The 16945-nt window shown below is 41.5% G+C and overlaps 1 non-coding gene across 1 annotated transcript; it reads left to right on the top strand.

Moving 5' to 3' along the window:
- Window positions 1-1135: 1135 nt before the first annotated feature.
- LOC117079685 lies at window positions 1136-1197 on the top strand. Its single transcript, XR_004435541.1, has one exon. It is a non-coding gene; the product is annotated as a U7 small nuclear RNA (small nuclear RNA).
- The last annotated feature ends 15748 nt before the right edge of the window (window positions 1198-16945 follow it).

The following is a 16945-nucleotide window of genomic DNA, read 5'->3' on the forward strand; positions in this document are numbered from 1 at the left end:
AGCGGCAGTTGATATATCTTCTTTGGTGTGATGTCTGTTCAAAAAGTTTGCCAATTTTTTTAACCTAAATTGAGTGGTTTATTTTCTTAATATTTTTGAGTGGTAAAAATTTATTATATATGATTGATCCTTAAACCACGTGTGGGTTAGGGGCACCAACACCCCCCCGACTCCTGCAGTTGAAAATCCACATATAAATTTTGACTCCCCCAAAACTTAACTAATAGCCTATTGTTAACTGGAAGCCTTACCACTAACATAAACAATTGATTTATACATATTTTGTATGTTATACATATTATATACTGTATTCTTACAATAAAGCTAGCTAGAGAAAAGAAAGTGTTATTAAGAAAATCATAAAGAAGATAAAATACATTTACAGTACTGTACCGTATTTATCGATACCGTAAGTTTCTATTGTCTGTTTACAAGATGAATCCTCTGTCTAAAATGGCAACTGCAGCTACTACAAGCCTCAATCTGTGGTACATCAAGAAACTCAACCTTTTCCTGTACTGACATTACTTTTCTTGCTTCTTGGGAGCACTTCCAGCGTCACTGGTGGCACTTCATACTGGTCCCATGGTGTTCAAGGGTTACAGTATTACAATGAACACAATGAAAAATACCTGAGAACCAACAAAGGTCACTGTTTATTTGGATGTGCAGCTTACTGGAGAGACGAACTGCCCACGTGGAGACGAATAGCTTACATGGCACGTTAAGTGGATATTCTTAAAATGTAAGCTTCACCACAATAACAACAGGAGGTACCTATGAAGTTATTACAGTACCACAGGATGTACTATGGTTAATTTATGCAGTTCTGATTTAATACTCCATCTTTATGTTTGTTTCCATTTCTTTTGACTGTGAATGGTACCGTGTACAGTCGGCATTTGTGTGTGTGTAAGTTTTGTTAACTTTTAACTTTATATGAAAGATTTGTGTGTATTTTATGGTAGTCAATGATAAAATAGACTAGTATCTACATACATTTTATGCATTCATGGCATGCCTAACTTTTTCTTAATTTTAACATTTCTAGGCTACACAGTTCATCTTTGAATTTTTTCAAATTATTGCAAATCTACAAAAAGTTTTTCAATGTACGTATTGAAAAATATCCACGTAGTGTTACAGCTCTTTTAGAATTTGTCTAGCAGCTTTTCCAGTATTCACCGGAAAGTCCCTAAAAAAATGAAAGAAAGGAAGGACGGAAGGAAGGAAGGAAGGAAGGAAGGAAGGAAGGGAGAGAGAGGGAGAGGGAAAGAAAGAAAAGAAAGAAAGGAAGGAAGGAAGGAAGGAAGGAAGGAAAGAAGGAAAGAAGGAAGGAAGGAAAGAAAAAGAAAGAAAGAAAGAAAGAAAGAAAAAAGAAAGAAAGAAAGAAAGAACGATCCTCCACCCTCAGCCTCCCAAGTAACTAGGCTTACAGGTATGAGCTGCCATATTTGGCAAACTTTTTAAAAAAGTTTTTAAAAATACTTTTTAAAATTGACTTTCTCTCTGCATTTCATTTTATATAATTTCTATTGTTTTGTCTTTTTTCTATTCTTTTGTCTCCTTTTTGTAGAGATGGGGTCTTGCTATGTTACCCAGGCTGATCTCAAACTCCTGGCCTCAAGTGATCCTCCTTCCTTAGACTCCCAAGGGGTTGGGATTACAGGCATGAGCCACCCTGCTTGGCCTCTTTCCATTTTTAAACAGTGTCTTTTGAAGAACTAAAGTTGTTAATTTTGATGAAGTCCAATTTATTAATTTTTTCTTTTGTACTTCAGGCTTCTTATGTTCGATTTGAGAAATCTTTCCCAAACCTAAGTCACAGAGATTTTCTTGTGTTCTCTTCTGAAAGTTGTATAATGTTATGTCTTACCCTTAGCTCTATGGTTCATTCAGAGTTAGTCTTTCTGTATCTTCTGAGATAAGGGTCGAGATTTATTTTCTTACATATGGATGATTTGGATAGCTAACTGTTCCAGGACCATGTGGTGAAAAGATTATTCTTTCCTTACTTAATTACCTTGGCCTTTTAATTACTTTGGGCTTTTTTTTTTTTTTTTTTTGTCAAAAGCCAATTCACCACATATGAATGAGACTATCTCTGGACTCTCTGCTCCATTGACTTATATGATTGTCTTTACACAAATACCACTCTCTCCATTGCTGTATGGTTCTATTGCATGTACTGAAATCAAATAATATAACTCATTCCACACTAACCTTCTTGTTCAAAATTGCTTTACATGTTTTAGGTCCTTTGCATTTTCACATACATTCTAGACCTAGTTTGTCAATTTCTACAAAAAACCTGGGGTTCTGATTGGAACTGTATTGAACCTATATATCAATTTGGGGAGAACTGACAGATAACAATATTGAGTTTTCTGACCCATGAATAGGGCATATCTGTCTTTCTTTAATTTCCCTCAGCAATGCTTTTTGGTTTTTAGTGTATGTCTTGCACATGTTTTATAAAATTTAACCAAGGAATTTAATACCTCTCTCTGCTCTTCATATGGCACTCCAAGTACATGTGTTTACTACATGGAAATGTAATTGTTATTACAAGTAATTGCATGGAAATGTAATTGTAGTTACAAGGTCATTTTATATTGTCTTACAGGTCACTGATACTCAGTTCTTATTATTTTTGTTTGTTTGTTTTTTGAGACAGCTTCTTGTTCTGTCACTCAGGCTACAGCACAGTGGCCCAATCGGGGCTCACTGCAGCCTTGACGTCCCGGACTCAGTCAATCCACCTGCCTCAGCCTCCTGAGTAGCTGGGACTACAGGTGCACGTCACCACACCCAGCTAATGTTTGTGTTTTAGTTTTTTAAGAGATGGGATTTTGCTATGTTGCCCAGGCCGGTTTCCACCTCCTGGGCTCAAGTGATCTGCCTGCCTTGGCCTCCCAAAGTGCTGAGATTATAGGCCTGAGTCACCGTGCCCAGTTCTTACATACTTTTTAAAATCATATTTCTCTCTGTGTTTCATTTTGTATAATTTCTATTGTTTTGTCTTTAAAGTCACTAGTATTTACTTCTCCAGTGTCTAATCTGCTATTAATCCAAGCCAGTGTTTTTTCTTTTCTGATAATGTATTCTTCATCTATAAGAAGTTCCATTTATGTCCTTTATATGTATTTCATTTCTGTCCTTGATGTTCAGATTTTCCTCTAACTTTTTGAACATATGAAGTATATTTATAATAGCTCATTTAACATCCATGTATGCTAATTTAATTCTATGTCTGTTTCATTTGATTGTTTTTTCTTTCTGTCTGTGGGTTTTATTTTCCTGCTTCTTTTCATGCCTGATAATTTTTGACTGGATGCTGGACAACGTGAATTTTACATTGTTAAATGCTCAGTATTTTTAAACTATTATGTACATATTGCTGGGCTCTGTTCTGAGATGCAGTTATCTGGAAATAGTTTGAACCTTTCAAGGCTTGCTTTTCAGCTTTGTTAGGAAGGGCAGTTCAGAACAATCTTTAGGACTTCTTGATTTATTTGGTCTCACTATGAAGTAGTACCCTTCTTACGGGTACAATGCTCTATGTATCTGGAGGTTTTTCCACTCAGGCTAGTGGATATAAACTATTCTAGTCTCTGAGAGCTGCTGGAATTGTTCCACCTACATCTTTTCAGTGATTCTTTCCCCATTCTCTGTGGTCTCCTTACCTGCCTATGGGGATCAGTACAGCACAACCATACATACAAGCAGATCCCTCTGAAGAACTCCGGCCTGTTCTCTCTCTCTCACTCCTTGTTTTGAGGGAAAACCTGGTTTTTTTTCCTTTCCTTTCTACTCTCTTGCACAGTCACCAATACACCCTTTCTGACATCTGATGTATGGGGATTTCTCCCCATACATCAAGCAGTTATCCAGTAGACATCAGCTAAGTGTTCAATAATTCAATTCCATTCTGACACTATGTACCTGGAGATAGTATCAAATCCCACAGGTGAAGGGCTTAGTCCCATAACACTGCTGGTCCCTGCCCCCACTTCAGATGCCAGTAACAAGGCCCCAGTTGTGACCTGTGCATCCAACTGACTGGCTATAGATCAGGGTTCCCATGACCCCCTCTTTGGGTTCAATTAATTTGCTACAGTGGCTCACAGAACTCAGAGAAACACTTTATTTATATTTACACATTTATTATAAAGCATATTACAAGGCCGGGCATGGTGGCTTATGCCTGTAATCCCAGCACATTGAGAGGTCAAGGCAGGCGGATCACGGGGTCAAGAGATCGAGACCATCCTGGTCAACATGGTGAAACCGCGTCTCTACTAAAAATACAAAAGTTAGCTGGGTGTGGTGGCGCATACCTGTAGTCCCAGCTACTCAGGAGGCTGAGGCAAGAGAATGGTGTGAACCCGACAGGCAGAGGTTGCAGTGAGCCACGAATGCGCCACTACATTCTAGCCTGGCGACAGAGTGAGACTCCTCAAAAAAAAAAAAAAAAGAATATTACAAAGGATACAGACAAATGGCATGTGGAATAGATGCATGGGACAAAATATGGAGGAAGGGGAGTGCCACCCTCCAGGCACCTCCATGTGTTCAGCAATCTAGAAGCTCTCCAAATTCCATAATTGTGGATTTTTATGGAGGTTTCATTACATAAGCATGATTTATTCCCTCACTGGCTATTGGGGATCAACTCAACCTCCAACCTCTTCACCCTCCCCAGAGGTTGGGGGATGGAACTGAAAGTTTCAACCCTCTGTTTACATGGTTGGTTTCCCTAGCAACAAGCTTCCATCCTCAGGCTATCCAGGAGCCCACCAAGAATTGCCTAATCAGAGCAAAAGTTGCTTCTACCACTCTGGAAATTCCAAGGGATTCAGGAGGTCTATGTCAGACATTCTTATCACTTAGGAAATTGCAAAGGTCCCAGGAGCTCTATGTCAGGAACTAGGGTTAAAGACCAAAGTTTAGAACAAAAGACTCTCCTAGCACCACCATTTACAAGGGCTTCAGGAGCACTATGTCAGGAACTGGAGGTGGAGATCAAATATATATATTTCTTGTTATCTCACAATGTCACACTGTTATTTTTCCTACCAATTTTAGTCATCTTTGTCTCTCTTTACTAGGAATTGAGTTTCTTCAACTCAAGGGACCACCAGGCTCTGTCTGGGGCCACCTTTCTTACCCAGTAGCCTGTACACTTGCTCCAAGTCCTGAGCTAAGGCACTCATTGGACTCACCTTGTTTGTTTTCCTTTTCTCAGTGATCACCTATATGGCCAGGTTTTAATGTCTGAAGAACATTGTTTCCTATAGTTTGTCCATTTTTTCAGTTGGTTAAGATAGGAAGGTAAGTGTGGTCCTCAGCTGAAAGCAGAAATCCTATATTTTTTCATTTCTATTAAACCTGGTAACATGCTGGGTACCTGAAGCACACAGCCCAGCACCTGGCACTGGAATAGCGATCAGCTCCTTTACTCCTCCTCATTGTGAAATGGCATGGGAGCCATCTGAGTCATTTGACATGGTACCAGAAATGATTAGTTAGAAGACCATTCAGGAACTGTGCATGAAATATACAACTCAATTACAAAATATATAACTAACTCAATTACAAAATATAAAACTCAGTGGGTGTATTGAGCACCTGTTGATGGCAGGTGCTGTTCTAAAGCAAAATTTTTGCCAACAGCAGTGATTTCAGGGCTGTTGGCATTCTTTATCTCCTGAGACTCTCCTTAGATTTCCTTATGAGAAACCGAGGTTTGACGATGAAGTAGGGTACTTCCTGGTGAGATTTACTGCTAAAGACTTTGCCAGAGGAGATTTCTTCTAATGATCAGGCCACTTGGTAAAATGTATCTTTTATATTTCTAATTATAATTGACCAAGGAAAAAAGTCCAAATCAATTTTTATGGACAGTGAAGCCTCCACTGTCCTAAGTTGGTGTCTGCCTTTTCTGTCTCCCTGAATTCTTCCTCCCTCCCAGAATGCCTGGTCCAGTCTGTGTGCTCCCGGGGAGTGATGGATAACACTGTTAAACACTCTGTGCTTCAGTTCCCTGCTGTATAAAGCGAGGACAGTGATAGGATGGATTTCATGGGGTCGTTGGGAGAATTCAGTGTCTTACCAGGTGTAAAGAACTACGGATTGCAGCTGGCATGCAGTAAGCCTTCAACTAATGCTTGCTATGATTACTGTTATTGTCATTATTGCTGCATTGTTGTTTTGTTAATTGTTATTTTTATGTTACATAGTGAGAGCAGGATGCACTGAAATGGCTAATTTTTACCAGTCTGTGATGATCTCGAGGGCAGGGTCTAGACTTTATCACCATCTCCACCCCATCCATGGAAGCAGTGTGGTGTGACAGTTAAAGGCAGGAGTCAGCAGCCTTTTCCTGTAAAGAGCCAGATAGTAAATACTTTAGGCTTTGTGGGCCATATGGTCTCTCTGTCTTTATAGAACAAAGACAGCCATAGATAATACGAACAGGTATAGCTATATTCCAGTAAAGTGGTGTTTATAAAAACAGGTAGTACAGTGAAGTTGGCCCATGGGGCCATACTTTGCAGACCCCTGCTTAAAAGTGCTGTTCTGGAACCAAACTACCTGGGTTTAAATTCCAGCTCTGTTGCTTTGTGACTTAGAGTTACTCAATCTCTCCGTAATTCAATTTCTTCATTTGTACATTGGGGGTGAAATGAAGTAAAGTATATAAAGCACTTGGAACTTCGCCTGGTAGATAGATAATAATAAGCTGTGTGTGTGTGTGTGTGTGTACATGTGTAAGTGATTATATATATTATATATATGTGAGATATATATTTTTCTTTTTTTTTTTTGAGACAGAGTCTCACTCTGTCACCCTGTGCAGTGGCACGATCTCAGCTCACTGCAACCTCTGCCTCTTGGATTCAAGCGTTTCTTCTACCTCAGCCTCCTGAATAGCTGGGACTACAGGCATGTGCCACCATGCCCTGCTAATTTTTATAGTTTTAGTAGAGATGGGGTTTCACCATGTTGGCCAGGCTGGTCTTGAACCCCTGACCTCAGGCGATCCACCCACCTTGACTTCCCAAAGTGCTGGGATTACAAGTGTGAGCCACCAAGCCTGGCCTATATATTTCATATATATATGTGTGTGTGTGTGTGTATATGTATATATATGTGCATATATATGTGTGTATGTATATACACACATACACACACACACACACACACACATATGAAATAAGCTAAGTTAACTCATTGGCCAACTATCTCTCTGTCAGGCATTCCAGTAATAATCATTTACAGGACAGAGCCTAATTATTACTGGAATTTCTAATAGACAGTAGTGCTTACTAAATATTGCCTAAGTGGTGAACAAATAAATGCACTCATCCTTCAAGTTCAGGGTTGAGTTCTCTTCCTTTGCGCATCCTCCTCAGCAACCCAGGCTCAGCCTATCTCTTCCTCTCTGCCTTCATGGCAGTTCACTGGGTGTCACACTCGGCAGCCTTGGGTTCTCCAGAGCACTTTCCACCATCCCGCTTGTCACCACCTGCTTTCCATGTTGATGTTCATGGACCGTCTGCCTCAGTAGAATGTGAGCTCCTCACCGTGGTTTATCCAGTACCTAGGACAGTGCCTTTCAGGTGCTCAGTAATTGTTTATTGATTAATGAATGAATGAATGAACGAATGAATGAATCCTTTCTATTATTGCACCCTGTTGTTTTCATCATTTAACATTTCTCTGTGTATGCTTTATCTCCCAAACTATAGACTAAGTTTTTTAAAGATAACTCTCTGATCAGCATTTCAGGATTACTGTGAAGATCAAATTAAATTACATGTGGCAGTGTCTAGCTCGGAGTTTTGTGTCTATTGATGTCAATTGTATATTCCTTATTCATACTTTCTTCTCTTCATTTCATAAATATTTGCTTTCCAGGTATCACAGAAAGAATCGAAAGGCAAGGTTCTCAGACAGATATGGCAGCTAAGACACCAACTGAGGGATGTTATCAATGTAACTCCATGAAATTGCCATATTTTAAATCCTGCAGTTCTGCAGTAAAGTGGTGGTATTTTTGTCACAGCCCACATCAAAGCCCAGATGGCATGAGGGAGGGATGGAAATGGGGCTCCATAACCCCCAGGAACTCTGAAGATTTCATCTCCTAAGTGGTATTGTCCATCTGTTTCTGCAACTTCCTTAGCAACTTGACAAGTAAATCCTTAAATAGTAACTGCCAGCAGTATTGCAGTTCTTTGTCTTTCTGACTAGGTATGAAAGCAAAGAAGGCAGCCCTTTGTAAATGGTGCCACTGTTTGAGATGTTTGTGGGGCTGCTTGCTCTCCTAGATCCACATGGCCTTCAGTTTGTCTCCACGGGGAGGTCTATACTTGGTCATGATCAGCTGACACTCACAAATTCTGTGTCTGGACATCTGTCACTCCTGCCAGTCCAGCATCCCTTTCTTGAGGTAGCAGCTACCTGATTTTCCTTGGGACCCCTCTGAGTCTCAGACTCAGAAGGCTATGGTGGGTGGGCACCGTAGCTCATGCTTGTAATCCTAGCACTTTGGGAGGCAGAGGCTGGCAGATCACGAGGTCAGGAGTTCAAAACCAGCCTGGCAACATGGTGAAACCCCATCTCAATTAAAAATACAAAAAAAAAAACAAAATTAGCTGGGTGTGGTGGTGGGCACCGGTAATCCCAGCTGCTTGGAAGGCTAAGGCAGGAGAATTGCTTGAACCCAAGAGGTGGAGGTTGCAGTGAGCCAAGATTGCGCCATTGCACTCCAGCCTGGGCAACAGAGTAAGACTCTGTCTCAAAAAAAAAAAAAGCAAGAAAGAAAAAGAAGAAGAAGGCTAGGGTAAAGACAGTGCTCTTTGGATAATTATTTTTTTATGGAACCATCCTGAGAGGTATGACTCATTTTAAAAGAAATATGTGAAAATAATGTTTATTCTCACAACTTTGTTCTCCTGGATAGTTCAATCTTTGAAGAGGTTTTTTACTGTTGCTGTTGTTGTTGTTGTTTTTCTTAAATACAGAGAAACATTTTATTAGACATTGTGGTTTGATTGGAAGTTGGCTGGCCAGGCCTGCAGAGATCATGAGTATGTTCAGACATCAAATAGATTTCTTGTCTTAGATGATATTTTTCAAATGAAAGCTATGTGGTTTTACTTTATGATTTTTTCAGATGACTCTGGTTATGGTCACCACCAGAGTGCTCGGTGCTGTTTATTATACAACTCCCCAGGAGCCAGAATCCAGACGTTGGGAAATGTGAATGTTCCAACATGGTGATCATCATGGAATGAGATCAGCAGATGGGAGTAGGAGCCTTCATCTTCTTCATCTTGGTCCTGAGGCTCCATCAGCCAGGTTTCCAGCACACAATAAGCTCAGATATAACAACTACATGGCCCAGGTTTTTCAGTCTTCATTTCAAAAGTGTCTCTTTGTCTCCATCTATATCTGGTTGGTCAGCTGTCTTGATTTTTCAATTGGGATCCAAAGTTACTATAAAACTAGGGCACCTGGTTTAAGATCTTCATTACCTGGATTCTTGACTCCTCTGCCCACTTTCTTTCTCCTTCACAAGTTCCTCTTGTTCTTCCTGCCTCTAGAATATGGGTCTTTGGGTTTCAGCCACTCCCATGGCAAATTAACCTTCTCAATCTTAATGACCACTGTAGTGGACAATGTTAGTGCTTCTTAAAAATTCTTTTTTTTTTTTTTTTGAGACAGTATTTTGCTCTTGTTGCCCAGGCTGGAATGCAATGGTGTGATCTCAGCTTACCACAACCTCCGCCTCCCGGGTTCAAGTGATTCTCTTGCCTCACTCAGCCTCCTGAGTAGCTGGGATTACAGGCATGTGCCACCATGCATAGCTAATTTTGTATTTTTAGTAGAGATGGGGTTTCTCCATGTTGGTCAGGGTGGTCTCAAACTCCCGACCTCAGGTGATCCATCCACCTCAGCCTCCCAAAGTGCTGGGATGACAGGAGTGAGCCACTGCACCTGGTCCTAAAAATTCTTTTACTGTGTTTTTAACCACACCAAGATACACACAGTTCTAGAGGTGACTAGCAGTTTCCATTTCTCCCTCCACAGCCCTGAGACCATTAACTGCTGACTGTCAGCCCAGGAGTATGAAAGCCCAGCTCAGATGGGATGACTCTGAGGTATTTCTTACCCACAGTTTCCCAGGGGAGTGAGGCTGAGACTTCCCCTTGCAAACCTGTTGCTTAGATCTCACCTTGCTTCATGTTATGGGGTGCATTGCATCTACCCCGAATTTCCATGTTGAAGTCCTAACCTCCCCTACCTTAGAATGTGAACTCATTTGGAAATAGGGTTGTTGCAGATATAATTACTTAAATTAAGATGAGGTCATACTGGAGTAGATGGGCCTCTAATCCAAAAGGGCTGGAGTCTTTATTGAAAGAGGACATTTGGACACAGACACATATACAGAGGACACTGTGTGAAGATGAAGATAGAGATTGGAGTGCTGCATCTGCCAGCTGGGGAATACTGAAGTCTGCCAGCAGCCACCAGTAGCCAGGAGAGGAACTGGGTGCAAATTCTCTTTCACAGCCCTTGGAAAGAACCAACCCTGCTGACGCCTTCTTCTTGGACCTCTAACAATATGATTCTGTTGTGCAAGCCATCCAATTTGTGCTATATTGTCATGGCAACTCTTGGAAACCAATACACTGAGCTCCCTCCATTTCCCTCCTGTGCTCCTCCTGGAGGACTTCTGTGATAAACCACTTGTATATGAATCCTCAACTTGTGGCCTTACCCTTGGGAACCTGAACTCAGACAGGTGTCAGGTGTCCCTCACCAGCTTGGTCTCTCCTGTGCTACAGACCTCAGTACCCACTGCCGACTGGACACTTCTACCTGGATGTCCCACAGATACTTCAAACTCGATCTAACAAAACCAGGCTTGTCACTTCTAAAGTATCTGTGTTCCCAGTTCTGCTCCTCTAAGGTGTAATGGCACCTTCAAGCTTCAGATGGCTCCTATTAGAAGCCTTGAAAGCTACCCTTGCCTCCTTTCCCTCCCTCACTCCCTCAGAGACCATCATTGTCTAAAGCCTGCCAGGTTTCCTCTAAGCTCCCAGATCTGTCCTCCCAACTCTGATCCTACTGGCTCCTTCCCTGGCCAGATGTTCATTTGTGTCCCTTGAACAATTTCACTAGTTTTCTAGTCCCCAGTCTTCCCTCTTCTGTGCCCCATATGACTGCCAGATTTTCGTGACACAGCCCAACTACGTTATTCTTCCTCTTAAAGCCCATCAGTGGCTCCCTGTCATCAACAGATGAGATCCAAACTTCTTGGCATGGTAGGCCTAGCCCCTGCTCCATGTGGCACCTTCCTCACACACCTCACTGAGCCATCTGGAGTTCCCCAGGTATGCCACGCTCTCTCCTGCTTTTTGTCTTTGTTCAGGTCTGGGTCTCCTCCTTTCCTCAGTCCCTGGCTGGATAACTCTCGCTTGCCCTCTGAATCTCTCGTGAAGCTTGGGCTGCTCCATGAAGCCTCCCAGTCACTCTGCACACCAACATCCCTGTGAGCCCCGAATGCCTTGGCCACACTCCAAGGTGTCGTCTATCCATCACTCTGGATTGTAACTGTCTGTGCTTCCCATCAGACCAGAAGCTCTGTGAGGGGCAAAGGAAAGCACACCGCAAGAGCCAGAGGGAGAGAGCTGGGCAGAGCTCTGGAAGGAGCCTTTCCAAGACCTGCGTTTAGTGGAAGCTACAAAACTTCCTGGGAGGAGACTGAATTCCATGTTGGTGTTGCACTATTGCTTTAAAGGTGACTTAAGCTCTTTGTTAGCAAACCAGTGGTGTTTTCTTTGATGCCATGTTCCTGAAAATTACAAGTCTAAGATTAACCTTATCATCACCTCTCTCTCCTTTCCCCTATTAGTGCCACCTTTTGCCTGGGACCAGTAGACAATTGTGGCCATTATTTTCTGGTTCTAACGAAGGATAAACTTCCTTCTAAGGCTTCAGGGATGACAGATGCCTTCTTGCGTAATTGAGGAGGCTGACTTTAGGCCTGTTAGTCTTTTCATTTTCTGCCTCTTGTCTGTTGTTTTAATGTAAAGGTTTTCCCCCTTTTAAAGAAATAAGAAGTCATCTGCATTTTGAGTACTAGATTAGGATACAAATAAATAGTATCTTCAATGCTTTACTTATTTAAAAGGCATTTTATTTTTATCCTCACAAAGTTTGCACTAAAAATCTGGCTCTGTGATTCTCTTACATGATAGTAATTTATTTGGCAAGCATTTACTAAGCACCTACTATGCGCCAAGCACTGGACTAGGTTCTGGGAATGCAAAAGTGGTTTAGAATGAAGTATCTTCTCTGATGCAGAGACACTTAACAAGAGCGTGATGTAATTGGCAGATGGCTAGTTATTCTTCAATCTCCCTTCTCTCATTCTTCATAGTAGTGGAGTTTTCTCAGTCCCTTTGGACATCTGTGGCAGATAGTGAGAGAAGGATGAGACCTCGAGAGACCAGGAGAAAAGAGCAAGGATGGGGCATGGGAGTAGGAGTGGGGACAGTTGCCAGGAGAAGACAGGAAGGAATCTTTGCAGCAACATATGACCTACACTTCAGGTCTGCAGGGCCTGCCCTTTAGACCCACTCCATAAATGTTGATTTCAGTTTCTTTTACAATTCCAGATTTTATGCATATGAAAAATCATATGACAAAGTTGCTTGGTCAAATACTCATGAGAATGACCCACAGACCGAATTTGCTCCAGCTGCAGCCTAGCTGGAGTTTATGGCAGTCTTGTTAGCAGCTTTGAAACAGAGAAATAGAAGTTGCAAAAAATTCCAGTTCCATCCTCTCCATTTAATCTTCTCCATGTTGGGAAAAAAAGAGAAGTTGTTCCCAATATTTAAAAGCTTTCTATAACATAAATTGCTAGTAGCTACAAAATTCTGGTATCTGTATTTTCTGACTCCAGATCTTCTCATTCAATACCAAGTCTCTTTAGTTTTTAATATATGTCCGTCTTTATCTCTTCTAAAATAAATGAAAGGACAGTTGGATCTTTGGAGGCAGCTGTTGTTCCTCCAAGTTAAGAAATCTTTGTTCCAGAAATCTCTCCTTCCCTGCCTACATTGATTTTACAACAAACAAGCTTTGACCAAGCTTGACAAGCAAGCTTTCTTTTCCCCTTCCAACCTTGCTGTCAGGACAGCGTTCCTGCCACACTCCTCCCCAGGCTCAGAGGCTAGACCATGTACTCCCTCCCTCTATCATCACTTTAATTTCAGGAAGCAAATCCTTTGACTCAACCAGAAGAGGATTACTTAGTGCTTTCTTCATTCTTCATTTTAAGTTTCATCTAAATGCATCAAAACTCTACCATCTGAGGCTTTGATTTTCTTTTAACTACAATTCAAGTGTTTTTAAGATTTAAAGACTCATCTTTCTGTCTCCTGTTTTTATTTTGCCATTTGGATTAGTCAGAAAAAGTCCTTTCTTTGCAAGGCAATTATCTTTGCAACTTGGGGGTTATTCATTTCCTAAAAATATTCTTGGGGCATGTATAAAGCTAGAAATGCATGTGTAATGTGCCAAGCATGTAAGTACAAAGACAGAATTTTTGCACATAATTTCAGCCATTCAGTTATTTCCAGGTTCATTGTCTCTTGTAATGTGTAAGCTTTCACTGGCTACACTATGGAAAACTTCCATTTCTTTCAATGGTTGAGAAATGAGATTCTTTGTGAATTGTTTCTTTTGGCTAGATGAAAGTTACTAAAATGGTATTAGTAATGACTATATTAGTCTGTTTTCTGTTGCTTATAAGGGAATACCTGAAACTGGGTAATTTATAAAGAAAAAAGAATTTGTTTCTTATGCTTACAGAGGCTGAGAAATCCAAGGTCGAGGGCCTGCATCTGGTGAGGGCCTTCTTGCTGGTGGGGACTCTGAAGCATCCTGAGGTAGGCAGGGCATCACATGGTGAGGGGGCTGAGTGTGTTTGTGTACTAGCCCAGGCTCTCTTCCTCTTCTTATAAAGCCACTCATTCTACTCCCATGATAATCCATTAATCCATTAACCCTTTAATCAATTAATCCATGAATGGATTTATCCATTCACTGGGGCAGAACTCTCATAATCCAATCACCTGTCAATTCTGACACATTTGTGTACAAGTTTCAACAAGAGTTTTGGAGGGGACAAATATTCCAATCATATAACAATGGCCCATGTCCAAATAAGCCCACAGCAGTGTGTACTTAACCTTAGAACCTCCCAGAACATTCTTGAATCTTTCTCTGATGGTTCAGGAGGTCTTCTCGGTCTCTCAATTTGTTACTTAGGACATCACTAGACTATTGATTATCCATAGTGGCAGGAATATGTCAATTATTTGAGGTTCCCAGAAAGAATTTGACATTCCAGACAATTAGAAGTATATTTGAAAACATATCAATAAATAAGTGGACATATAAATGGCCACATTTTGAGCAGGCTAAATGTTAACAGACAAGAAATGATTTGGCCATAAAATAGATAAGCAGATACAGATGCTGAGATCCAGTTGCTTTATTATTATTTTTTTTCAGGATGAAACAGAAGGAACAGCCAGGGAAATGCATCCATTTAACCTTCCAGACTCTGGGGTCCACCTTCTTTAAGTAAATTTTAGATGCAGAGGCCATGAACCCAGCTTATAATCAGCCGTATTGCTCATTCATTTATTCCATATTCAAGATATTTAATGCTCACATTGCTCTAACCACATGCCAAGGATCTTCAGCTGACACATCCCTGCATACTCTACTGGGTGATATCTCTTCTGATTTGTTTTTATGACTGTTCTGATTAGTTGGACTCATGCTGTACAGGCTGTTCATTATTTTGAAAACATCCTTGCCTTATAAAATTGTCATGGGATAATAGTTTATAGTATCAACCAAGGTTTGTTTCTTTTCTTTTTCCCTCAAGAATCTCATTATATTCTTGATACTTCCTCAATCAACGTGTAAGAGCATTCCAGCCTATGCTATTAGTCAGGATAGGCCAGACTGTGCTGCAATAATAAACAGCTGTAAAAATCTCAATGGTTAAACACACAGTAGTTTGTTTCTCATTCATGCTACATGTTCACTGTGGGTCAGTGAAGGACTTTGCTCCATACAGTCACTCAGGAACTCAGGCTAAAGCGGGTGCCATCGCCTTGTAGCTGTATCATTTGAGTACATGTCCTCCTTGGTAGGCATAGCAGAAGAAAGCACACAAAATTGTACATGGATATAGGTAGGCAGCAGTCATTATTTTTACCCATATTTCATGGCCAGAACTAGTCAAGCAGCCCTGCCTAACTGCAAGTGCTGGGCAATGGAAGAGACCAAATGGAATTTTTGCCTCATGAGAAAAAAGACCCAGCAAACGTTCTGAGAAAAGAAAAAGTGTCAACTGAGTTTTAAAATAAACTGTCAAAACATTTGGTAATGAACATATCTTGGAGACAAAAAAGTATGAAATTACAAGTACCAGGCTTTGAGCCTCAGAAACCATACCTAAAGAACTCAGAGCAAAACATATATATTTATAAATATAAACAAGAGATAAAATAGGTGAAGAGTTCTAATGATTGCTGAAAAAGAGAGATAAGTCCAAGAGAAGAGTAATGGGGTTAGAAACTGGTATACATCTCTGCAAACGGTCCTCCTGGATTGAGACCCAGGGTTGGGGTGTGCATGTTAAAAATCTCGAGTAGGTTTGGTAATATTCAGGAGCAGAGCAGACCTGGACCTCTCTTCCCAGGAGAGTCTTGTGGATAAGTCTCTTATGAGAGTATGGTTATGACAAGCTAGAAATGGCAGCCTATATGTCCAGGAGGAAATAGTCTGAGATAGGCAATATTAGTCCATTCTCACACTGCTATAAAGAATACCTGAGACTAGGTAATTTATGAAGGAAAGGAGTTTACTTGACTCACACTTCCACATGGCTGGGGAGGCCTCAGGAAACTTACAATCACCATGGAACGTGAAGGGGAAGTAGGCGCCTTCTTCACAAGGTGGCAGGAGAGAGAGAGTGCAGGGAAAACTGCCACTTTTAAACCATCAGATTGCATGAGAACTCACTCACAGTCACAAGAACCGCATGGGGGAACCACCCCCATGATCCAGTCAGCTCCCACCAGGTCTCTCCCTCAACACGTGGGGATTACAATTTGAGATGAGATTTGGGTGGGGACACAGAGCCAAACCACAGCATTTCTCATTTCCTAAGAGAGCACAAACAAACATCCCAAAATTCCTGGGATTCCCCAAGGAAGTGTCAGATGCCCAAGGGAGAGGGACAGAGAACCTGAGAAGGCCTTGTGCTTAGGATAAGAGGGTGGGAAAAGATAGATGACCAGGGAGCAGATGGAAAACACAGATGCCACAGAGACACCAGCAGGGAAGACTAATGACTGGACCTGCAGAGCCGTGAGGACCTTGAGGACAGATGACCAAGAACCAGATCTGCCCTCCTCTCAGATTCTTGGACACTCTTGACATCCTTGCTTTAATGTGTAGCCTCTTAACTTGTGATCAAACTGGCCTCTATCCCTGACCCCTATGTGCCTCAGTCCCAGGACTGGGTCCTGGCCTCTGTTCTTGCCCACATGCAGGACTCACGGCATTTGTTGATGTAGCAGACACACCCGGACTGCTTCAGACTCTCTTAACCTCATCTATCTTCAGGACCCTTGGGGACTAGAGCCCAGAGTCTCTGGGTCCATACATCACTTTAGGTCTCAGAAGAAGTGCCACACCAAAGGGAGTGGAGTCTGGTTTCCTTGGCGACTACGTGATGAATCCCCAAAGTAGAAGGGAGGTAACTCCTCTTGGGGCACACTTTGACCAATGCGAAGCATGTTACAGGGGAAATGGATGGACTAAATACCTCTGC

The sequence above is a fragment of the Trachypithecus francoisi genome, unplaced genomic scaffold (assembly GCF_009764315.1).
Source record: "Trachypithecus francoisi isolate TF-2019V2 unplaced genomic scaffold, Tfra_2.0 Lachesis_group7, whole genome shotgun sequence".
Classification (NCBI taxonomy): Eukaryota; Metazoa; Chordata; class Mammalia; order Primates; family Cercopithecidae; genus Trachypithecus; species Trachypithecus francoisi.